The sequence below is a fragment of the Toxorhynchites rutilus genome, chromosome 3 (assembly GCF_029784135.1).
Source record: "Toxorhynchites rutilus septentrionalis strain SRP chromosome 3, ASM2978413v1, whole genome shotgun sequence".
Classification (NCBI taxonomy): domain Eukaryota; kingdom Metazoa; phylum Arthropoda; class Insecta; order Diptera; family Culicidae; genus Toxorhynchites; species Toxorhynchites rutilus.
In genome coordinates this window covers 312,172,943-312,199,493 of record NC_073746.1, presented here as the reverse complement: position 1 = coordinate 312,199,493, position 26,551 = coordinate 312,172,943, and the positions used below count along the sequence as shown (strand labels likewise).

The 26,551-nt window shown below is 40.0% G+C and overlaps 1 protein-coding gene across 4 annotated transcripts in view; it reads left to right on the top strand.

Moving 5' to 3' along the window:
* The window catches only part of LOC129775411 (probable cationic amino acid transporter), a 162,393-nt gene that overhangs the window by 54,963 nt on the left and 80,879 nt on the right, over positions 1–26,551 (top strand). For all 4 annotated transcript variants that reach the window (XM_055780140.1, XM_055780139.1, XM_055780137.1 and 1 more), the window contains one exon: positions 10,184–10,379. The gene's annotated coding sequence lies outside the window, so the exon portion shown is untranslated. The remainder of the gene's footprint in view (positions 1–10,183; positions 10,380–26,551) is intronic.

Genomic DNA, 26,551 nt, shown 5'->3' with positions numbered 1-26,551 from the left:
TTCAGTAAGCTTATCAATATTATGTTTATGATATGACACGATAATAAAAAAAAAAAAAAATAACATAATGAAATAATCAACTGAAAAAAAAGTCAGAAGCGTTTTTAACCCTCCTGTACTCGCGTGAAAAATCATAACACGTATACTCGCGCACGGTGTCACAGACCGAAAATTGAACTTCTCTGTAATGTTGCCATTGTGTATGTTTCAGGCTTTTTTTTTTTAATTCGTTCATTTTTACAGGCTCAGTTACTTAAGTTTAAAGGAGCCGAATTCTTAAATATAATTTTAAAACTATATATATATATAAACAATTTTCTTAGATCTATGGTTAGTAAGGTGGAAAACCGATTACTCGCGGTGTACTCGAGTTCAGGAGGGTGACATATTTTTAGGAGAAGGATAGGATATAAGGAAATTGTAACAATGTTGATGAACACTCATTTCTTAAATCTATTCGTATATCTATAGTGTATTTACATTTCAACTTATTCTACTATTTATAGCAAGGGGACGAATTACCCGCAAAGGAAGGAAAGGAGGGTATAAGGATGTAGGGACATTCACACACGAAGATCTATAGCTTTCTTCTTCTTCAATGGCACTAACGTTCCTAGAGGAACTTCGCCGTCTCAACGTAGTATTACTTGCGTCATTTTTATTAGTACTTAGTTGAGATTTCTATGCCAAATAACACGCCTTGAATGCATTCTGAGTGGCAAGCTCTAGAATACGCGTGATCACAGTGCAAGTCGGAGGAAATTTCTTTGACGAAAAATTCCCCCGACCAGAACGGGAATTGAACCCGAACCCCCGGCATGTTAGTTATGACGCTAACCACTCGGCCACGGGAGCACAAAGCTTTAAGGAAAACATATATGTAATCATGTAATCAAGGTCTAACCGAGCCAACACATCTCTCACCGGCGCATTGGGCTGCCTTCCTCTAGCCCGAAGGGAGTTTTCTAAATTCGATCTGGTAACAAGATACAGCTCACACGACCAAACAACGTGTTCGATGTCGTGGTAACCTCGGCCACAAATGCAGAGATTGCTACCGGCCAGATTGAAACGAAAGAGTAACGCGTCTAACGAACAGTGATTGGACATGAGTCGGAAGAAGGTGCGAATAAAGTCCCGACTCAAGTCTAGACTTTTGAACCACGGTTTGAGGCTAACCTTAGGGATAATCGAGTGAAACCACCGGACCAATTCATCTTCATTCCACTTGCGTTGCCAGTTAGCGATGGTATTTTTGCGGACTAAAGAATAAAATTCATTGAAGGCGATTTGACGCTGATAAATATCGCCTTCAATTGCACCTACCTTTGCTAATGAGTCAGCCCTCTCATTACCCGGAATGGAGCAATGTGAAGGGACCCAGATAAAGGTAATGACATAACAGCGTCTGGATAAAGCACTCGAAATTTCTCGTATTCTCTCAAGGAAGTACGGCGAGTGCTTTTCCGGCCTCACTGAACGGATAACTTCGACAGAGCTAAGACTATCCGTTACAATGTAATAGTGTTCAACAGGTCGTGAGGTGACGCTGTCCAGCGCCCAATGAATTCCTGCCAATTCAGCAATATACACTGAGCAAGGATTCTGAAGACTGTGTGAGGTGCTAAAAATTCGTTGAACACTCCAAATCCTGTGGACTCATTTATAGTGGACCCATCAGTAAAGTACATATTATCACAATTGATACCCCCATACTTTTCATCGAAGATCGTTGGAGCGACCCTCGATCGTTGGTAATCTGAATATCCATGGATATCTTGCTTCATGGACAGATCAAAATGCACAGAGGAATTGATGTAGTCAGAGAAACAAACACGGTTGGGAATATACGAAGAAGGATTAACCTGCATGGAGATGAATTCATGATATGAACTCATGAATCCGGAGTGAAAATTTAGCTCGATCAGCTGCTCAAAATTTCCAATCACCAATGGGTTCATGACCTTACACCGGATGAAGAACCGAAGAGATAATAAATTGAAGCGATCTTTTAGTGGGAGTAGGCCTGCCAAAACCTCATGGTATGGAGACTCATGGTATGCGTTGAGGGCATACATCCCAAGGCGATACGGAGACAAAGATACTGAATTCGCTCGAGTTTAATTAGGTGTGTTTTGGCAGCTGATTGAAAACAGAAACTGCCGTACTCCATCACTGAGAGAATAGTTGTTCGATACAACATTATAAGATCTTCGGGATGGGCTCCCCACCAGGTGCCGGTAATTGTACGGAGAAAGTTTATTCTTTGTTGGCATTTTTTACTCAGATACCTAATATGGGCCCCCCAAGTACATTTGGAGTCGAACCAGACCCCAAGATACTTGAATGACATAGCATGAGTGATCGGTTTACCCAAAAGTTGAAGCTTTGGTTTTGCTGGTCTATGCTTCCTAGAAAAAACCACCATCTCTGTTTTCTCCGTGGAGAATTCGATCCCTAGCCCAATGGCCCAGGTTGAAAAATTGTTCAAAGTATCTTGTAAGGGTCCTTGCAGGTCGGATTCGTTTGATTCTACGACAGACACCACTCCGTCATCTTCAAGCCATTTGAATTTCTGAAGAAAGCAACGCAAGACAATCATTCGTCCCCTTGCCCCTGCGGAACCCATATTGTGTATCTGAGAGTAGGTCATTCGTTTCAACCCATCGATCAAGGCGAAACAAGATCATTTTCTCCAAAAATTTCCGTATACAAGACAGCATTGCTATTGGGCGGTACGAATTTAAATCGGACGCGGGTTTTCCGGGTTTTTGAATAGCTAAAGGGTGTGTCACATCAAATTGCATCACGGAAAAAACGCTGTAGAAATTTAATTTTTAGGAATTATATTTTCAGCTTTGGTTTTATAATCAGATAAGAGTGTATAGATCACGTTGGCCATGCTTCACTGTAAATTTTTCGTAAATTTGGAAAAATGTCGTCGAACGAAAACGAGCGTCGTGAATTAATCCTGTGCACTCATTTCGAGAATCCGAAGTTGTCACATCGGGACATCGGTAAGATGCTGGGAATCGTCCAATCCACGGTCAGCAGAGTACTAAAACGATACTTCGAGAACCTAACCATCGACCGGAAGGTGAAGAACGGCAAAAATGGATGCTCCGTCAGTGAAAAAGATCACAAGCGCGTAGTTAAGCAGTTTAGACGTGATCCGAGAAGTTCGGTCCGGGATGTCGCCAATAAGCTGAATTTGTCAAGTTCATTCGTCCAGCGGACCAAGCAGGGGGAGGGCCTGCGTACATACAAGGTTCAGAAGGCTCCTAACCGTGACGAAAGGCAAAACATGGTGGGGAAAACGCGAGCCCGGAAGTTGTACACCGAAATGCTGACGAAGCCGCATTGCCTGGTAATGGACGACGAAACCTACGTCAAAGCGGACTTTCGTCAGCTGCCGGGCCTGTTATTCTTCTCCGCAGAGGACAAATTCAGCGTTCCGGAGGAGATTCGCAAGCAGGAACTATCCAAGTTTGCCAATAAGTACATGGTGTGGCAAGCGATCTGCTCTTGCGGAAAGCGGAGCGCCCCCTTCGTGATGACCGGCACGGTAAACGGGCAGGTTTACCTTAAGGACTGCCTACAGAAGCGCTTACTACCACTATTGAAGCAGCACGAGGGCCCGACCATCTTCTGGCCGGATCTCGCTTCGTGCCACTATTCAAAGGACGTGTTGGAGTGGTACGAAGCCAACGGGGTCACCTTCGTGCCAAAGGAAATGAACCCGCCCAACGCGCCGGAGCTTCGCCCAATAGAGAAATATTGGGCGATTATGAAGCAGGCCCTCCGGAAGAACCCAAAAGTTGTCAAATCGGAGGCGGACTTCAAGAGAAAATGGATTTCTGTTAAAAAAAAAACTACAACCTGACGTTGTACAGAACCTTATGGAAGGGGTAAAGAGGAAGGTGCGAGCATACGGGCTTGGGCTCGAAGTATGAATAAAAAAAAGTTGTTTAATAGTTTTTATTTTACTGTCTAAAATTTTCAAAAGGATCGGTCTACTGGGCGAATTTCTACAGCGTTTTTCTGTGATGCAATTTGATGTGACACACCCTTTATAACCCGTACTTGTCTCCAATCATCTGGAACAATATTATTCTCCAGAAACCGATTGAATAAATTCAACAAGCGATGTTTCGCCACATCAGGGAGGTTTTTCAGCAAGTTGAACTTAATTCTATCCGATCCCGGAGCAGAATTGTTACATGAAAGCAGAGCAAGAGAGAATTTTACCATCGAAAACTCGGAATCAAGATCGCACCTACCTTGTGGTATATCTCGAACAATTTTTTGCACAGGAGCGGAATCAGGACAAACCTTCCGTGCAAAATTAAAAATCCATCGATGTGAATATTCTTCGCTTTCATTCGTTGAAGAGCGATTTCTCATGTTTCGAGCCACTTTCCATAATTTTTTCATTGACGTTTCTCGTGACAAACCTCCCACGAAATTTCGCCAATAAGCACGTTTTTTCCCTTTGATTAGGGTTCCACGTTTCCGAAAAGCTTTAAATGCATTCGATTTTTCTAGCTTGGAACACTGGCTATCCCACCATAGATTGGGAGGCCTTCGGCGAATAGTGGAACCTGGGATGGGTTTCGTTTGAGCGCGAACTGCGCTGTCATAGATCAAACGAGAAAGGAAGTTATACTCCTCCAATGGAGGTAAGCCATCTCTGGAATTGCGTCCGCATATTTTTTCCAGTCAATGTGTCTTGTGAGGTCATATGCCATGTTTATAGATTCAGAAGAATTCGACCCAATGGTGATGGAAATTTTGATTGGCAAGTGATCACTACCGTTGGGGTCCTGGATTACATTCCACTTGCAATCTAACGATAGTGAATTCGAGCAAAGCGAGAGGTCAAGAGCACTTGGGTTAGCAGGAGGTTTAGGTACACGTGTTGTTTCCCCAGTATTCAAAACGGTCATATTGAGGCTGTTACAAAGGTCATATATCAACGATGAACGATTGTCGTCGTACTGTTCCCCCCAGGCAGTTCCGTGAGAATTGAAGTCTCCCAAGATCAATCGTGGCTCAGGAAGGAGTGAGCACATGTCAACAAGTTGCTTGCGGCTAACCGCAGCTCTCGGAGGACAATACAAGCTGACAATACAGAGGTCTTTGCCTCTGATGTTTGCATGACAAGCAACAGCTTCGATCCCTCCAATAGGTGGAAGGTCAATTCGAAAAAATGAGTCGTACTTATTGATCCCCAATAGCACCCCTCCGTATCTGTCATCACGGTCCAAGCGTATAATATTAAAATCGTGGAAAGAGAGATCATCTCGCGAAGAAAGCCAAGTTTCGGACAGAGCAAAAACATCACAATTGGAGTTATGAATTAAAAATTTGAATGTATCCAATTTAGGGATAAGACTACGACAATTCCACTGTAAAACAGTGACATCTCCGACCTCTGTATTTGAATTAGACATCACGAGAGATAATCATTGCAAGGAGGGGCCATGTTTGCATCAATTGTTGCAAAATTGTCTTTAATACTGGAAGCATTGAGATAACAATGGTTCTGATGGAGTCGGAAACATTAAAACACGTGAAGATTTGATCCACAAGGTCAGTCAACTTTATAAATCCCAATTGGGAAGTTGAACTGGACGGAAAAACAGGGACAGTTGGGGTTTTTGATGTCCCCTCGAGTGCTGGGTCGTTCAAAGATGAACTATTCCCACGGAAGCCAGGAGGAACCTGATTTTGCTTGTCCGCTGCACTCGATTTTTTAGGCAAGCTAACAGGGGGTATCACCGGGGGGACTTGTTCTTGAATTTTGGGAGTGGTCACATTTTTGCGCAGGGGATTCCCTTTGAAAATAAGCGGTGTGCCCCCGCTAGCTGTGTCCGCTTCCATTTCATCAACTGGCAACGTAGAGAAAACATTGTGTGTGGAGATTGGTTGTTGTTGTTGCTGGGCCAGTGGAGAAGCGCCCTTTAAAATTTCCGCAAATGTGCGTTTCGAGCGTTCCTTTAAAGAGCGCTTCTGTTTCTCCCAGCGACTCTTGTAAGTTTCACAAGCTGAGAGTACATGTGGAGCTCCTCTGCAATATGGACACTTATGCTCAGTCGCACTGCAGGATTCACCCACATGTTGCTCTCCGCAAGTGGCACAGCGCTCCTTGTTGGCACAATAAGCTGAAGTGTGGTCAACTGACTTGCATTTTTGGCAAGTCATGGGCTTTGGCACGAAGAGTCGCATAGGCAGCCTCAATTTATCCACCATGACGTAGTCAGGGAGGGCGGAACCAGCAAAAGTTACTCGAAACGAGTCGGACGGGGTGAATTTAGTCTCTCCCCCTTCTTGGGAGACTTTCCCTAGTTGGCGGCAGTCCAAGATTTTAACACTCACCAAAGGGAGTTTTTTAAATTTTCCAAATCCTTCTTTTATCATTTTACACGTCAGAACCGTTTCAGTTACCACCCCCGAGATTTCTACGTCATGGGACGGCACGTAGACACGATACTCTAGGGTGAACCTCTGGTCGATCACAATACCGTTTGCATGTTTCCGGTCACTCACGATAACACGCAGTTTGTTCGGTCTAACTTTTAAAACTTCGATCACGGAGGAGTAGTATCTTGTCAGATCTTTCGTGATCTGAATAACATTCAGCGCTTTTCCGTTTGGTTTGGGCCGGAAGAAAACAACTCAGGGACCAGTTCCAGGTGCATCTTCTGGATAAACCTTGACACGGGGAGAGGATACAACAGAAGAGGAAGACGAGGACGAGGTTTGAACTGGCTCGGAAATATCAGAAGAAGGAAGTGAAATCGATGGTGGGAGAGGAGAAGTGGGAGTTTTGGGGAGTTCAGTGAGGAGGGAGGAGGCAATTTTTTTCGAGGGGGGCTTTGTAGGATGAGCAGATTCGTCCCCAGACGAACTACATTCTGTAGGAGGGACTCGTTTATGTTTTTTCCCATTTACTTGTTTTGAATTGGTTTCAGAGTCGGAGGTCTCCATTTCTGGAGATCCCTCATCATTCTCTATTATATTAAATGTTCTAACTAATTTTATAATTTTATATCTATATTTATTTTATATGTACCTCGTCGCACCAAATCGAACGGCAGACCACGTTGATACAGACGAGATGGTGTATCGGCCAATAATGCGATGAATCGGTATACCTCAGTGATAATACGGCAATGCAAGAAAATCAATGCCGATAATCCGACACCAGCGAAAGGTCACAGCGTCCGCTGTAGCAGCCTTTGTTCTCCGCTGATTGTGGCACTGGTATCACACGCGACATTCACAAACCCGCTTGGGTGAAAACAAAAGCACTCCACCAGTCACGAAGCCAATAACCGTATTGTTCTAACGGTACAACAGACGCAAACAACTCTACGTCTGGATGCCTCGGCAGCTGGTTAACGAATGTGTTTCAGGCTTTGTTGGCATTAATTTGAAGAAGAGGGTATGATTGAATGAAAAACTCCAAAAAATATCTTTTCTTCGTCTTTATTATGTTTTAAAAGTCATCTAATTCAGCCTCATCAAAATAGAGTAATTTTTGATACTCCAACACAAATAACGAGATTCGAATTTTTTACTGTTATTAATTAAAAGTAAGCAACTGAATATAATTCATGGAAGTATAAAGAGCTATAAAATAAAATAAAAACGTATTAATCGATTGTGGTTTCATTGGTGTGAGAATCAGCACATAGCATAAATGCATGCTCGAAACAAACATATTTTTTACATTTCATGCAGATGTTGCATGTTTTTCTGGTCTTTTATCGAAGAGAAGAATGTATGACGACCTTCTAGATAATTACCAGATGGTAGAGGTTCTGGAATATAAAGTTCGCATATTTCTAATATTCTTTGTCTCTGTTTTCTTAGTAAACTAAGAATTAATGCCTTTTTTTTTAGATGGTGCATAAAAAGATGATATAAGAGGATTTCTTTTCCTTTTCTTTTTCTTGTTTTCTTGTCGATATTGTCCATTATAAAAAAATATCCCCGAAACGGTAACTGTTAAAAATAACCATAAGCTACCGATTAGTTTATAGTTTACTGTTTATAATTCTTCCACAAGTGAAATTCTTTCACAAGTGTGTATATGTATGACCGTTATATTTAGCGAATAACTATACGAAAGTCAAACATTTATATTTTGCTTTTGAACGTATGAATCTAACGACGAATAATTAATATATGGATCCGTTCAATACAGTTACAAAAGGGACTGAAATCAAATAAGAATAGTCCGGTAATGATCTTATGCACAATAAATATTCCACGCCACGCCAGAATATGAAAAAAGGCACTTGTCCAAAAAAGTTACTCCTATACTCGCGTCGGTGTGACAGACCGAAAGTGTTAAAAAACGACGAATAACGAAGCTAGAGAGAATCGCAAAATCGTAGTGTTGATATTTTCTGAGAAATGAACGAATTATTGATTTCTCGGTCTGACAAACCAATGCGCGAGTATAGGAGTGTTAAAAGGCGGAAATTATGTTGTTTCTTATACTGAGAACGTGTTCCATCCAAATTGAAGATGGTCGAGTGTGTCCGACCCGCAATCTGGAGTTGAATCGCTCAACAGATCGAACGGTTTGCCAAATTATGTGCCCGTGGTTCGACGGATAGAAATAAGCTACTAAACTTTGCTACAGAATTTCCAACATAATTTTTTTTTTTATGCGCGATAAACGAGCTAAGCACGAGGCAAAGAAAACGCCCCCTGACAACCTAATCAATTAATGTCTGCCGCTGACAGAAGCACCAGAAATCACTCTCGAGCGAGATGATTGCAGGCGGAAATTCGATATCGTTCCACGTTTCATGGAACCGCATCGAAACCCAATTGTGCGCGAGACAGAAGCGGAAACGGAACCGTTGTAATCTGGGAAGCGGTATGTGCTCAAGTGGCGACAGGCAGTTATGACGATGAACTTGAAGATGTGCGTCGTTCGTTCGTTCGTTTTCTCAGAATCGATGGAACCGGTTGCTCGATTGGCACTACACACACAGGTCGTAAACGGCTTGTTGATGCTCCCGATAATAGCTTGCGAGGCTTATCCGTTGCCGGTCGGTATAGTCAGCGTTTCTCTCTGCTTGGGTCAATCAACAGGAAGCTGTTGATAATCATTAAGAAGAATACGATCTTCGTCTGGTCGTGTCACTCCAATTCCAATCATTTTTCATATCCACTTTCGACCGGCGGCTGGCTTCTCAGTATCGGTGGATGCATCGTTGGATGAAATCGTGACATTAAGAGGGTGGTTGGCGGGTGGTGTAGGTCAAGTCCCTGCCATTACTTGGTTGCCTATTGGATGGGGTTTTTTCTCGTTTTTTTTCAATACTGCAGCTATCTTCGCCATATCGCGCCGTCGTTAGATGAGAGATAAAAGCCACGTCTTGGCATTAAAGAATGAAAATGAATATTGCCACTCGATAAAAGATTTGCTGTAATTGCTAAATATTACGTAGGAAAATTGATGTGACATAGTTGGAACTTTCAATTGGGTCGTTCACTAAACGCCTAACCTGGCGTTGTCAGATATCCCAGTTTATCCAGACTTTGCGCGAAGAATGCTGCGAAAGGTTTTTGAATCTAGTTTAGGTTAGGTGCCAGGTTTCTCATTTGTCTACATGAGTTGTTTGTTTGATTGAGTGAAATCATCCAAGAAAAGCTGTATAGATTTGCTTGGCCCGTGTTTATAAATTGTTTTGAGAAACAGATTTGGTTCCCGGACTAGGAAGCCGATTTGAAATCGACCTCTTGTGTTGTGCTTTCAGTTCGAGAGACAACGTTAAGCAGTTGGAGCATGTAATTCAACCATAAAGCGCCGATTTTCCGCGAATGCGAATTGCACAAAGATAACATTACGAACCTCATACAAACCTATTTTGATGCAACATAAAAAACCTAAACCTTTTTTTAATAGTTGATTCTTTCGAAAGTACGTAATATTCTATCACATTTTTTTTTCATTTAATGATTTTGAGACTGAGACTGAGATTGAAACTGTATTTGATCCATTAAAAACGATAAAAATTCAGTTCACGACGAGAATCGAATCAGTTTCTCAAAAAAGATTGTACCAAATATCACCTGATAGCTGCAAGCTATTCATTGTATGCGATGAAATAATTCTGTCATTAATTTTGACCCTTCCTATTTCTTCAACCAATTCCAGAATCGACACTTCCACATTGCTTCCGGGCCGGATGCCGTTGTGCTGATTTTAAATAAAGGCGGTGCGTGTGGGTCGTGAAAATCGGATATCGAATCATCATCGGCGGAAGCTGACCCCGAAGGCAACTTCCGAATCGGCCCAGCTGAACCCGACTGCTGCTCGAAACACCTGCCTTGGAGGATGAAAAATGATTTAGGTAATTAGTACAGTGGCTTTTCCATCTACATCCAGATGAATCTACGCCGGAGGACATAGCTGATGGGAGGGGTGAATTGGTGATCTGCAAGCAAAGACAGGCTGCTCTGCTCTTTCTCCTTATACCTCTTCATCGCTGGGGTTTTCGTTTGGGGTTGACTAAGCGGAGCAATAAAAGGACGCATTTTATTGGACGATAAATTTGGGGTCGTATCAGGACGAAAGTCATCCTCTCATGGGTGGAATATTGGGGGAGAGTTCCGGATTATCTTTAATGCGATTGGCGAATTGAGATATTTGCATACGGGGTATTTCGGACCAAAGTTTGTGGGAATATAAACCCACGTCTGAATCAGGTGAACATAAATGTTTGTGTTATGTTTCATCACCGATTTGAAAGTGCTTTATATACCTACCGTGATTAACATCTTTTGAATGAAATATTCGCTCGACTCAAATATCTTCAGAAGTAAACGGAAAATGCTATTAAAAACGCGTGAGTCAGACCCATCGTTGATTCGTTCCTAAACGTGGGGTGGTCTAGTTGACTCATAAATCAATACTTGAAATGCAGCGCGTATCGCCCAGAGGCCAAATATTACCCTTTCGAAATCGGTACTTCGGATTGGGAAAAAAGTAACTTCGGTCAGTATAGCAATAATTCCTTTTCCTCAGCTTCGCACTCACCACAGTGATCAAGAAATTTATGTAAATTTCTTTGTCATTTCTATCATGGTTGTATGTTTTCTCTGCTCCCTTGCTTGCTCCAATCTGCTGTGTTGTAGCAAGCTTTTTCAACTCCTACAATGCTTGAATTACCATCGTAGAAATACAGTGCAGCATGATGGATGCAATACGCCACCGGGGGACACAAGGAAACGTTGCTTAAATGGTTCCTTTATTTTTGCTACTGCCATTGTCGTGTCATTATTGTCGTTGGCGTTTTTCGTGCACCGCACTTTCATGCCACCGGCGACGCGCACCTGCTGCCGGGGAATTTGCACTGTGCTTTTTTGAGCTTCATTGTTGTTTTATGTTGTTGATGCATAGAGCTAAGAAGTTTTCCATTGTGTTTCCAGAGCTGCATGCGGTTTACTGTCGCATGAGGGTTCACTGGAATCGACATTTGCCGCCGGTATGGGTGCTACTAAATCAGAGAAATCGAAATAAGTTTGTAGGGGAAAATTAGTCGTTTGTTGGGTATTGTGTAATTTAATTTTTGCCCTTGATGCCAACGGATTTAATCAACAAATCAAACAAAACAAAAAGAATGAAAATACTAGGCAGAAAGTTTGCTCACCTGGTCTTTTTCAAACTGAAAACTTCACATGCGTACTGCTTTGAACAGCAGAAACATCCATACAAATATATCAAATACATGTGGAGTAGGGCAACTCAACTCACTTAGCTCACACATATAAGTTCTTCGGAATTCGAATCCGAAGAAGTGCGTGTCCTGTCACGGTCGCCATGTGGTGATATCGCATTTAATAAAATACGTCGTTGTAATGCTATTAAGGGACTACCCGACAAGAGTCCCGCTCCTAAGTTTTATTCATGTTTTTGTTTCTATGTAAATGACTATTCTATGTTTATTCCAAAGACGTGGTCAGACGCATTCTTCAAAAAGAAAGAGAAGGAACATCTTCTTCAAATGCAGAAGTAAATAGGAAAAGGAAGTATAAGCTAGCATATTGTTTAAGCGCAACACGTGTTTAACATTCATTGTCATGCTAACGGCAAAGCAGAAAGCTAACGGCAAAGCAGAAAGAGAACAAACGCACAACTTCACTCGGTGCGCATCGAATCATGTAAACATGAATATTAAACGGGCACTTGACCCAGTTCGGGACTTCGATGTCATATGACACTTCATGATTGTATTTCCCGGCGCCCTCGTGAGAATTTATTGTCTTAGGGGCCTTGACTATTGGAGAGCTAAGCTATGTTTGTGATCTCGAGTAATCATATTACAAAAGGTAATGATGGTGATGATCCCATTTCATGCCCCTTCAGTTTTTTTAACTGGACGATTAGATAAAAAGAAAATTAAAAAAGTAGTCCAGCTTGCAAAAAAAAAAAACGGACAGAGCATCCAAAGCTCGAATCCGATTTCCACTGTAGACCTTACAAAATCTCATTGTATCGTCAGCTTGTAGGTTGAATTTGTTAATAATAGGCTTCTAAGGAGACACAGTTAACTATCAATAAACTGTTTGAGTCCCTGAATAATATTCTTGGCTATTTCCGTTAGAATTTTTCCTTAGTGAACATATAAATTAGATAAGATAACGTAGGAAACATAGTGAGACAAATGAGTTCCTTGAGTGGAAAGCATTTTATACGTCGGGTTCACAGGTTCACAGGTTTTTTTTCTAAAGATCTGAACCGGAATTGATGAAATATACGAACTATTAGAGACAGTACTACGTGAATATTTCGTGAAATTCATTACCGGCCCGATTTTTATAAGTCATTTTTCAACTATTTCTTGAAATATACGATGAATAAGAGAGACTAGTATGCGGGATGTGTCAATAGATCTATCATCGGTCTAATTTATCATAGAGGAGTGCTCTTGGTTGCCTTCTTAGGTTGGATAGGGCTTACCTCCGCCGACGTGTGTTGAAATGTAGGATTGATTAAGGAGAGCAAGTCATATGTTTTGTGACTATGTCCAAATCTATGATCTGGAGTTCTGTTGGTTGTATTCTTATATCACCCACTGGAATGAACGAACTGACAGCGTTTGCTTTGCAAATATACATATAAGTCAAGGGTATTTTTGTTCCCACCGAGCTGTGTTTCCCTTACACGGACTTCAAAATTAATGTGCCTGGGAGAATCCGCTTTGCATTTGCATGCAAGTCGGGGGTATTTTTTTGGTGTTGAGTTCTTTTATACTCGCTTGTCGTTGTGCAGACCTGAATATATTTCCCTAAAACGTACTTTTAAACTGAGAAGCCTGGGAAAATCGTCATTCCAGATACTAGAGGTGAATGAACTTTCGCGTAAAAATGAGATTTGCAATAATTTCAGAGGTAAATGTAAAATACAATGACTGTTGGATAATTCATCCGTTCACATATTTTGGTAGTCCTAGGCATCACATCAAACGTAAAAGGACGTTCATCAAATTTATTTGAAACAAAGAACATAGTCTATTACAGAAATTTCGATGCATTCTAAAATAATATCCGAAGTGGTAAACAAGTGGATTGCATAATATAATTGCGTAGTTCTACGTCGAAAATATGCGGTCGTGTGCAAGATACAACCCCTTACAATTTTTTTAGTTAAAAACAATTTTTTGAAAATAATTCAATGTCTCCTGTACACACTTGTCACTTCTTCCCGTTCGAGTCACCTCACAGCTGCGGAAGTCGCTTTACTGTCGAAACAGAACCGGTTAGCAAACAGGAGACAGTCTATTCAAAATAATTAGAGGTGAATGAACTGCAAAGTTTAAAGCCTCTTAAAAACAAAGAACCAAACAATGCAAAATTTCGGTCGTGAAATTTAAGTGTTTAAGTCGGAAAATTTTGGATAATTCAATACTTCTATGAGTCATTGTTCAGTGTAGTTTGTGAGGCGGTAGGTGGTGTTGTTGCTTATCATTGCTCGAAAACATTGTTTTGTAATTTCGAGCCCATTCGGGGTAACACCGACACCTTCAGTCAGGGTAAAACCGACACCTGGTTTGTGTTTCACAGACAGGAAAGATGAGTTCTTACTTTTTGTAGATGCCTCGTGTTGATATTCGAAAGGCAAAACGGCTGAGCTGAGCTGATAAAACAGCCAAAACCAACGTTGAATCGGGCATATCAACGAAAAAGGCAGAGCCTATGGTACCATTCGATCAACGTTTATCGGCACATTTCACGTGGATGTTAACCTAAGCTGGGATATTAAAGTGTCCACAACGACTCTTTCCTCGGGTTTCGCGCTTAGCCACACTATTGACCTTCTATTTTTGTTTATATAGAAGATTTATATTGACAATATGGGGTGTGCAACTTAATTCGTTGCGTTGTTCTGCATGAAAAACACATTCATTAGAATAATAAAATGAATTAATTCATTATTAAAAGCATTGGCCATCGCTAGCCACTACTTTTTTCCATCTTTTTTGCTTTTTGCTTCCGTCCCGAAATCATTTTTTGAAGCCAAAAATTAACCAAGCCAATTTTTGATACCCTGTTCTGAAGTAAAGCTTATTTCATTCGAAGCGTTCTGCATCGATCGAAACAGATGTTAGTCGGAAAAGGCAACATTCGGATTATGAGGCGAGTACCCGGCTGGCCGGGCTTTCCATATGAACTTTTGCATTTTGAATTGTCGTAGTGAATGCATCTCTCGCTTTCATTTCATGTGTAACATAATTTCTTTGCTCTTGATGTGTCCTGCGGCTTTGAGTCGTTCATAAATAGCTGGTCGAGTTGCTCCCAACGATTCTGCAAGCTCTGTTTGCGTTTGACACGAATCTTGATCGAGTTATGTCTCTAATTCTCTGCGTTCAAACTTTTTTGGTTGGCCCGGACACTTTTTGTTTTTTTATACTAAAATCACCACTTTTAAATCATCCAAACCATTCCTCACAAAATCTTTCCGGTGGTGCAGAATCACTTCCACAAGCATTCGATGCGCTTCAGCGGCACTTTTCTTCCGATGGTAACGGAAAATCAAAACTTCCCGCAAATGGTGCTTAGGCAACGCAATTCGAAAGTTTCAACGTAGTAAAAATTGAACGTGTTGTGTAACATTCAGAAACTTGTAAACAATATTTGGTTGACAGATGTCGATACTTCCCGATTCAGTAAAAATCAGACGTCGTCGTCTACTATTTATAGCATGTTGATCCATCTTGTGGAACCGGAACGAATTAAGCCACCCACACTTTGATTACGAGTTTCACATCAGTTTACAGGTAGTTATAATCCATCGAAAAACAACAACCGAAAAACAGCCCATGTAGTCTGAATTGTGCACCCGTGGCCGAGTGGTTAGCGTCATAACTAACATGCCGGGTGTTCGGGTTCGATTCCCGTTCTGGTCTGGTACTAATAAAAATGACGCAAGTAATACTACGTTGAGACGGCGAAGTTCCTCTAGGAACGTTAGTGCCATTGAAGAAGAAGAAGAAGTCTGAATAAGAAAAACTAAAACGCCACTAAATATGAACAATATTCATTTCGAGAGGTTCATGTGTTCATTTGTTCACAAACTACAGTTGTTTAAGTGCCACTACCTGAGCATTCGTAAAGAAAATGGAAAAAGAGGAATATCGTGTTTTGATCAAACATTGTTTTTTGATGGGAAAACAAACTCCTGAACAATCAATTCAGTGGTTGATGAAATGTTATTCCACTTCTGCACCTCCGAGAACAATCGGTGGTTTGGTGAATTTGAAATGGGCCGTAGAAGCACCGCAGATGCACCTCGCTCTGGAAGGCCAAAAGAGGTTACAAATCCAGAAATCGTAAAACAAGTGCATCGACTCGTTTTGAACGATCGTAAATTCGTAATTCTGATTTTTCGATACATACTCCTCTCTCGCGCTGTCGGGCGCAAAAAGCGAACACGTGAAGAAATTTGAATAAATTAATATTCTGTTTTACCAATGTCTGGTTCTTTTTTACTTTTTAGTCATTCACATTGTACACTTTTTCGAACTGAAGCAGTTGGTAGTTTTATTAGATTAGTTTGTTCATAATAAGCTATATTGTTTTTTTCGTGATAACCCAGTAAATGAATGCACAACGAGTCATTTCACATAAATGGAGCTGGAAGAACTAAACATAAACGATAAATAAAACGATAAATGAGATATAGATTCCTACGGTGACTATTCATAGTAAAATAGCCTACAAATTCAGCCATCGGAACTATCTCATAAGTTGGAGGGGTAAGTGAACCAACACATGTTTACAACAATTCGATAATGTGCTCAATGAGCTGGCGGGGATGGGCGCCGAGACCAGCAGAAAATGAGCGTTCCTGTTCATTGTATAGGACAAGTGTGTAATAGGCACCCCCTAAGCGAGAATGGATTTATCTTGACCGTGCTCTTAAAAATTAAGTTAACAACTACGTCAGTACGTAGATTGTTAACCCTCCGCCATCTGTAATCGTTTTGTGTTTTAGATACTGAATAACAAAAGTGCTACGAATTTTATTTTGTAAGGCGTCCAAATTTTATGTTTTCCAATCATACGGTGTTATATGGCCCAACAGTATAATATCCTCATAAGCTATTTCTCTCAGAGACTATAAATCTCAGATAAACAGCTTGTATGAATGAGAGTTTCCATCAATCTATTCACTTAATACCCATCAGCGAAGAGAAGAACCCGTTTCTCCGGTGAGCGTGTTCTCCCAGTATTCGTGCATTAATTCTCCAGTCCGTGCCCTTTTTTTCCTACATTCTCTGAGCGCATAGTATAGATGCCAGACGTGAATACATGTTTTCGGTTTTTAAGACATTTAATCTTGTGGAAACACACTGAGGTCATTTCAAAGTATGTGACAACAATAGTTTGTGTGATTTATCGAACATGATTTAGAAAAATCGTGATGGTTTGCTCATTTTCGTTCATTATGATTACATTTGAAACAATTTATTCGTGTCATTGAATAAAACATCTGGCATCCCTCACATACAAGCTATTTTTCTCGTGAGAATGTTATCCGACCGACAGCGAGCAAATTGCTCCGATCGAGGGTATGCCGTTCTGCCCGATGATAAGCTGATGCGAAAAATATCAAATTGAGAAGGAAATGAATCCTTTCTTACCGTTTTCTTCATCTGAGATACCCACTGGGAATTCGACTCAATAAATATGACTCACAGTTATCGCCTCTGAATCGGTTGCAACCAACAAAAACCTTATAGAAATGATGTAGAAAATTACATCGAAAATTGCTTCCAAAGAAAATTATTTTTCTTATTTTTTTAAAGCATGTTACAAATGTGAAACTTGCATGGTAGGATTCAATCATTGACTAGCACGATTGCCTATAACCATTGCATTTCTATTCTTGCTGGTTTACGAGAAAATCAGGCGGATCAAATTGCCCGGCAGGCGCGTTTTACACACATCTCCTCTATATTGTGCAGCAGGAAGGAAAACATCTCGCACGATATGAGAGCATCTCATGTTGTTTCCAAGCTGCTCATACAGCTTTTCTATTCTTTGTGTGTGTGTGGGTTGTAACGCTGCTGTTGTGTTGCTGTTCCGTTTCGGATGTTGAAATATACCCTCTTTATTGAAACAGACATCATACCATGCAAATTCAATTTAGTGTAACAACAAATCCTTCCGAGCTTTTCGCCACGGGGAGTCCCGGCATCGGTGAAGATATTGAAGCATGTTTATAGGATCCACAGATTCACCCAGAATATTAAAATTCAGAAATCGTAAAAAAAGCAAAAGCGTGGTTATGGTGGTTCAAAATCGTATCCTTCACCTGACAAGCTTATTAGCAAAACCGTATTGCATCTAGTAGATTACAGTCCTATCAACGTTACCACAGCTCGCGTTAATAAACTTCTCAACAACGCTTCGGGTCCCGCTTCAATCGTCAACATCCAAGTAGAAATCCTTCATCCACAAGAGACTCGACTCCAAATTACCTTCCCATTTTCATATCGCTCCTTGTGAAGAAGTGCAACACTCTGACTTCCAGCAATAAACTGGCCGCTGGGTGGGCACAGCAAAAAAAAACTCTGTTACTACTGAAGAACGTTATGGCATAACAAACAAAAATGTGGGTGGTTGCGGTGGTGGCCCACAGCACGGGAAAAAAATGCGACACGAATGCGATGCGATGGAAGAAGAAAAGTTCCACCCAAACAAGGTTGGAACAAGATTAGAGAATTTTATGGTCATTTGAAATGCAATTTTATTCCGTTTCGTAGCTTTATTTCGCGCTGCCAGGACGAAGGAAGCTTTTTTTTGCGCTCACCATTCGGGTCACCTCAGGTGTTTAGCAAAGCGAAATATAAATAAATAACATTAAAATGTAAATTAACGTGGTTGCTATAAATATAATGCGTCGGATGACGCGGTAGCGGCGCAGGGCGCAAGTTGGAACTCGTTTTTATCCTGCGGTCCCATTAAAAACGATGTTGAAATATGGTGCGTCGCCATCCGGATACAAATGGTGCTGCTAGCTGGACAGCTGGATCATAGCCGAATGATTTGAGTTCATGCGATCGCCGAATAGCCGAATGATTTGAGTTCATCTAGACTCGAGATTCGTGAAGCTGTATGCGTTTGAGGCGTTTGAAAACCATGGGAAGATCTAGACGAAAAGTTAGGTAATTCTATATTTTTTTGAAAAAAAATATTCATTTATTCTTGAATATTAATATTGTGTAGTTCAAAGTAATCCCTCTCTTATCAGCCATTCCATGTCAAACCGGTATAGTGGTTATCATATTTTCGTGAAAATTGGTAATTTTGTTCCTAATTGCCAAATATTAGACCCATATTTTTTAAATTTTTTCGTTAAGGTGCCCATTTCCATTTTAGGGTGGTCCGAAAAACCTTTTTTTTCTCATTTACTTAATTTTGTTTTCGTTATCATTGATTGTATTTGTTTTTTATAGTTTTCATGGTCTCGGGACCAAGGGTGCTATATTTTTTAAAATATTTTTTCTGGATAGCTGAGAATATTTTACCCTTGGTCCCGGGAAAACTATAAAAAAAACAAACACAATCGATAATAACGAAAACAAAATTCAGATGGTATTTTGTGTTTTTTTTTTAGAAAAAGATTATATACAGCTAATTAGCTGTAATTTGCTATGTCGATCATCTAAATTGGTTGAGTAGTTCAAAAGTTATGAGTTATTGAAAAAAAGTCATTTTTGAAAAAATTTAGAAAAAATATTTTTCGGACCACTCAAAAATAGAAATGGGCACCCTACAAAAAAATTTAAATAATGCGGATCTAATATTTTGCGGTAAGCAACCCTTATATAAGTTTGGCATGGAATGGCTGATATTGGGCCTGATTCTCGAATACACTTCACGGTGGAAACGAAACAAACGGCACGCCATTGAACTACGTTTTACGAGTTAGTGAAGTGTCGAAGATAATAATGAGTTTTCAGGCAGAATGAGTACTTTTCAAATAAAAAATCATTTATGAAAATTAACTTCTTCGTATCAAACTGGTATTCAATGTGAGTGAAAACTTTGTTTTCTTCATGTGATATAATAATCTCATACAAAAATTTCATCTGAAGATAATTTGATGTTGACGAATTTACGTTGGATTTACAACCAGATGGCGCAGCGAGTAAAATGAGGATGTTTTGTTTTTTTGGAATGAAATTCGTTCAAATTTTCTAGAAAAATCAGAATTTATCTTCAAATTTCCCGGTTTTTTATATTATTTCCAAGCTGAATAGGTTAGAAAATCATCATTTTACAATGTGCTATGTGTATAACGAGTAACGGCTTGTTATAAGTATTGTAACTTTAATTTTGTTCAACTAAGTAAACGATGAATAGGGTGTTCTGCGCTAAAAATACTGCAAATTCTTCTCGTATCGGCCCCTACATAATCAATGATATCAGTCAATTTGATATGATATCGATTTCATCGCAATTATCCATAGTATCAATAACCGGTATGCATTATCAAACTTAAAATTTTCGAAGATTATCTATGACTTTGGGCAAATCGAGTGTTGTGTTCCTTTCTGTCCTATCGGGACCCGTTGATTGAGGGGATAGAAAAGAATTCTTATAACCCTGAGGAGAAGAACGATCAGCGTGCGGTCTACAATCCGAGCCTTGATCAGCTTTCCACCGAAGTGCCAACCCTGAAAACGATTGCCGTCAAGCTCAAGCTTGTCATCATTGAAGTTGTCTTGGGAGCCCAACCTGAAAGATTCTCGAGGGGTTGCGGGAGGTCCGTCTGACCCCGGAGGTGATAACCTCTACGTACTGATTAAGAAGCCGATCAAACTTGAAACGATGAAAAGTCTATAGTCTGTGGGGGCTTCAAGGCCACGATTCCAGCATAGCTACGAATATCATCTTCAACAGCGGGTAGCAGTAGCAGCGAACAACGAATTTAATTTTTTCTGTCATCCAACGGACATCCGTCACTCATCGCTGTCTTGTAAACACAGCACACAGTGATGATACTGATGTAAAATTGCCTGTGGCTGCATTCAGTTTGTCTAGAAGAGTGCGTTAGCAAAATAAGAACACAAATTTCGACATCGCGAGAACAAGAATCCGTTGGCACTTTTCAGGGCCACCAAACCTTTCCTCAAAGAATTATTTTTATACAGTCCAATGCAACAGTTCGATACATTCTTTAGATACATATTATTATTCTTATAATAACTTTAAGATTGATTTTTATAAGTTGTTTGTCTGGGAGGTGTTTTTGGGCTTATTAATGGTTTGTGGCTTTCCGATCGATCATTAGATTTCTACGAAACTGTGCCGGAAACAATGGTTATAAGGGGCTGTCCACATACCATGTGGACAACTTTAGGGGGGGTAGTGGGTAAGAAAATGGCCACGCTTGTCCACGAAGAGGGGGAGGGAGTATAGACTACGTCCACGTGGACACGAAGTATACTTTTTTTTTTAATTACAATAATATATTAATCCTAAATTAAATTAAATATGTTCCGTGTTCGTGAACTATGATTTTTGAGAAAAAATAAACAAATTAAAAGGGGGAAGATCGGTGCAGTGGCTGATTATTTCGGTCATGAATTGTTCTCTAGTAAATTATCCGAATTGCATAGGTAATGTTTTGATAAGGATTCAAGCGGAGGAAAATGAAAACAGCATAAATCGAGTTCTGAAGAAACTAAAAAGCAATACAAATAGCATTTCGGGCAAGGTTTGTGAAAAATCGGTGAGTCGTGACATGTCTGCTGCAATTTCATTCCGCGAACACTTTGGAAGGATTTGAAAAAAAATTAAATATTTTAATACGTGTTAATACACTCTGAAAGTTCTACGAACAATGCCGGAAAAGGAATTGCACTACCGACTAAAGATGAATCGGAAATCGAGAGTAGAAATGAGTCGGCATTTACTGTAATCGATCATTTTTCGGAGTGGGCAAAGAACTCGACAAAAAAATCGTGGAACAAAATGCGATATAGAAAATTTTATGTGTTTTTTTCCGTTTTAAAATAGTGTATTCGTCAAAGCAATAACTGGACCTTTTTAAAATATTTTCAAGTTTGCAGTGTGCCGCTTTTATCATCGATTTGCTGCGCGATCATTATTTTATAAAATATTGTTAATTCAAACATCAAGGATAATTTTTCATTCGATAGAGAACATTTCTTTTTAAGAATTAGTACATACGATATCCCTAAACTAGAAATTTGACGCTTAAAAATACTGCGTTGTTTATCTTCATGTCATCATTTTTATCGAAGCTACAACGTTCCGAAACCACATAACATTTCTTCTATTCTCATTACTCCTTAATCCCTTTCCAAGTGTAGATCTATAGATATCAGTTCATGCTTCCTATTTTATCTTTTCTTTTCTTGATTTTTTTTATCAATAAAAAGTAATCTATACATATCTGTTCATTTGTGTGCTCGAAAAGTTCGGAACCGATGGAACTGATACTATGACACAATTAACAATCCACTTGGAATGTTGTTGCTACTGCCAACATCTCAGGTAGCACAAGATTCTGAAATAAAGCTGTGAACGTAGATTAACTTTCTTGTATTCAATATGTATTCCACGTGATAGCAACACTTTTTTCTTTAAATCTAAAAAACCGTGAGCTAAAATTGTATCTGCTAATGATTTTAAGTCCATTTATGTTTATTCGATTGACATTTGCAATCACAATCAGTAAAAAAAATATTGCATACTCACAAGTACTTCAAAATTAAATTCATATGAAACATATGCTTTGTTTTGCTACTCGTTTCTCTTCCATACAACTTCAATGTGCCTCAGTGGCACGGTACAGCTGGTAAAATTTAAAAATAAAATAAACTTAAATGAAATTAAAATTTAATTTAGGCGCAATTCAGTTATTTCCTTAATTATTCTAATAAAACAAGGAAAATGTCCACGTGGACAATAGGGGGAGCGGGTACGAAAATATTCACGTTTATCCATGGAGGGGGAGGGAGAGTCTAAAATCGTGCTTTTTCTGTGCACGGGGTATGTGGACAGCCCCTAAGTGGTGTCAAAGTGCAACACATTGCAAGCCGGATGAGAAGAAAGAATTTCCCAGCAGTGAGAGCTGTGTTCTTCGATTGACAACAGAAGCTGTCAATTTGGAAAGATTGAATGGTACAGTAATCGTTCGCTAACTGGTCCTGGTTTAACTGGTCTGCTGTTTAACTGGGCGAACGTTAACTGGTCTTTGGACCAGTTAAAAAGCAGAATTTCGTAAACAATCTACGCCATATTCAAATGGAAGATTTGCTGTGAGGGGCATTCGAATGTAATTTAAAATGTTATGAGAATAGACATTATTTTCGCACGACAAAAACATTGATGAAACTACAGAAAAATAATTTTCTCAAATCATATGTCATACCTGTTATCGCACTCAATGCGAAACATCCATTGGAATCCTTTTATTTATCCAATTACAGGAACAATGCGAATCAAACAATTCATTGAAGTTTCCCTCGATTTTATTTGACGTTTAACATGCCGCACCAGTTAAAACGCGAATGTCGATAAGTGGTCTTCCCTTTTCGCCCAGTTAGTGAATGTTTACTGTATAATGATCTAATCTTTGAATTTTCTAATCTTTGAGAATTAGGTTTTTGGTCGTGAGAAACTAAATGGTAAATGTATTGAATAATGTGCTTTCATGAATAATGAAGTGCAATTGGGCCACAGATTCCAAGTGAACGCTTAAACCTTGAGGATAATCCTCGCCTTAGAAGTACAAGATTTTTTCCTATTGAAGCAATTATTGATTCTGTACGCGATCTTATTATGGATGATAGACAATTGATCAGTTGCGAAATTTCTGGGCATCTCTATTGATCGGGTGTTACATATTTTGAACAGCTAATTAAGTGTGAGAAACCAATTGATAAATCACTCCAAATAAATATGAAGAGCTGAAATCTCTTTAGACTGGACACCTATATAAACATAAAAAGCAACATTTGTACAGTAATAAAAACCTTCGGAGGAATCGTACCGAATTTAAGTAGGAAAAAATCACGAATTGCATTCAGTGAAAAGTGTGCTCGTTTTTCAACATTCAACATTCTCAAACCAAGCGTCAATACTGGAAGACTAATGAGAGAATGTTTTGCCACTAAGCGGCCCTCTTACGGGAAAGTCAACAAGTTAGACTCAATAGCAATTCACATCTCATTCCATGCAGCCGTGCCAATTAGCTCTTCAGCTCACACATTCAACTAGCTCAGCTCTGCATCATTTCCGGAATGCAAGTGGATTATCCTACGGTTCGTCGCTTATGTGAGAGGTGAGGAAAATATGCTATTCAGCCTATCATTCCCATGTACTTAGTGTACAGTTAACCCGGATTGAGTACTTTTATCATGTTAAGTAGGGTTTGTGACGATTTCCAAATCGGGTATTAGCTATTGCTATTCCCAATCGGCAAAATCTCAGCAAACCAAACCGGTTGCCACAAAGTGGTCCCAGAAGCTAATTGAATTGGGACCGGATGCTCGAAGAGAGGACGATGTTCCTCTCCCGTCGCCATTGAAATAATTTCCCGCTGCAATGGCTCTTCCCATTCGAGTCATGGTGAATCGCTCGCGGCGAGGTAACAACAGGCAAAGTCCTCGAAACAAAATGCTGCAGTTTCATGAGTGGATGCACAGCGATAAGCATTGCAAGGAGCATTAGGAAGCGGCAGACGTCGACTGAACAATGGTCCATGGCTTCCGTCTCCCAGAAGCTTGAGGGGGAACCATTGGGCGGCTGCTGAAGATATCAACCACAGGCAACAGTAGTTTCCGCTCTCTTTCCTTCGAGTGGAACGGGGGAAGACATTCCAAGTGTACCAACTAGTCTGTCCATTCATCCTGGTCTGGGGAAACTAAATGGGGAATATATCTTTCTTCGTCGAAAATGGGCCGGAATGAGTAAATCGGATGGAATGTGTTTCCTTGAGACAAAACTTTCATTTCTCAACCCTTGGCCAGAGTTGGAATCTCAGCGTGGGCTGGACAAAAAGGTTCCGACGAAAAAAAAGCGAAGAGTTGTCAAATAATTCTTCGTTTCCGGAATATTCTCTCGAGTGCTGCTAAAGAAAATGTCAACAACCGCAAATTAAGTGAAATTTAACAGTAAATTGTATCGAAGTGATTTCATCAGAAGAATTACCTTTTTTTCCTAGTTCTATAAATCCAAAACTTTATTTACCGCTCCATTTTCATGTCAACGTTATCAAGCACCAAATCTCGGGAGACGAAATCCGCAAAGCTTCATGGAACACATTCACGGAATGGAACATAAAAGTGGAGGTTGGGGTATACCCCTAGCAAGTCTAGTCGAAACAGTGTTTTACTTTACTTTACTGCGCCAAAACGATACCAACCTCAATAGACAGCCAGCAAACAGAGCAGAAAAATCTTGACTTTTGGGCCATCAGATAATAAGGTTCACAAAAATCCTGCCTCATTTCGCGTCTTGCGTCCCAGTTAGGTAACCTTTTGCCAGAATAAAGTCCAGAAGGGTTCCTATCGGAATATTACCTCCTGGCAGAGGGTTTGTTTACTGTCTGACTGCCTCCCCCTCCGAACTCCAGAGAGGCTGAAAGTAGCTGCCAGCGATTATGGCGAAGAAGATAAATTTCGTCCAATGTACCCTGCTTGCGAGCTGGCGTATTTTAATCCAAGAACGTAATGTACTTAAAGCAGATGGCTGCGGAGAAACACAAAGTTTCGGAAACAAATGAATATCTTGTCCTCATCTTTATAGCGGATGTTCAGCTTCAAACAGATGCTGTGGTCCCCCTCTTTACAAATCCCAAGAAAATGAATTGGACGCAATATTTCTGCCGCCGTGAGCTTTCAACAGAACTTTTTTCTTCCTCATGTTTGCTTCCCTCTTTCACACTCCAGAAATGCCGGCAAATAAATCAAAGCATCGCACGATATTTGACTTCTTGACACATTGCTTCTCTTACAACTGATCCCCCTCGGCCGTGTGTCCATCCGGGCTGCCGTAAGCTATGAGAGGTTCTCCATCACGGGAGGACCATACTGCGGTACCAAATCGTCAAAACGTGAAACCGAGGTCGGTTCGTGAGTGGAATCGACATCGGCATTAGCGGTCGTTCGCTGGAAATGGATTAGGCTCTAGGGAGGGTCCAGGATCGTCGTGGTTAGCTTTTATGTTCCTGAGAAGTGCTTTAATTGGATTTTTTTTCAGCTTCTGACGATTGTTGAATACCGCTTTGAAGAAATGGATAATAGAAGAATAGCTCTGGTGAGCCGTAAAAACGAAACTTTTGATGAGATTTGTGTCGTTGATTGATTTCGGGCTGTTATTATTTCCCCTAACGATGATCAATAATGCCTCGTTGGTCTGCTTGCTGTTAATTGAAAATACTTTATTATAAAAAGTCTTAGGAACCAAGCCTCACCAAATTATGTGCAAAATATTTCTCATAACGAGCATTATTATTTGGACTCAATGAAAAAGTTTTTTTTGTAACATTGGCTCGATTGAATCGAATCTGAAACCTGATAAATTTTGGTTAAATTTCTAAATTAGATATGAGAATCTTTCAATTTTTCTACGATGAATGACGTATAAATCGAATCTAATTACAAAAGGTCAGTCTTGTAGACGTAATGGTGGTTAAAATATCTATATGACATTTGACAAATATTCACAAAACTGGAACTAAGCGGTGGAGTAGTTCAGTTGGCAGTTAATGAAGATTTACGTAAAGTGGAGAATGTGAATAAAAACTGAGAACCATGAGCGATCTTGTGTGTGTATATATTTTTGCAACTTTTGCATTACATAGGAATTTAACCACTCATGGTTTAATTATTGAAAGATATTATACACTTGGGGTTATATCTCGCTAGGTTAGTTCACATTGGAGCGATGTTGATGCATAGATAATAAAGCCTGTCCACGTTATATTTCGGACACTTTTCTTTCAGTGTAGTTTATGAAATATTTCACTAATTAATTAAAT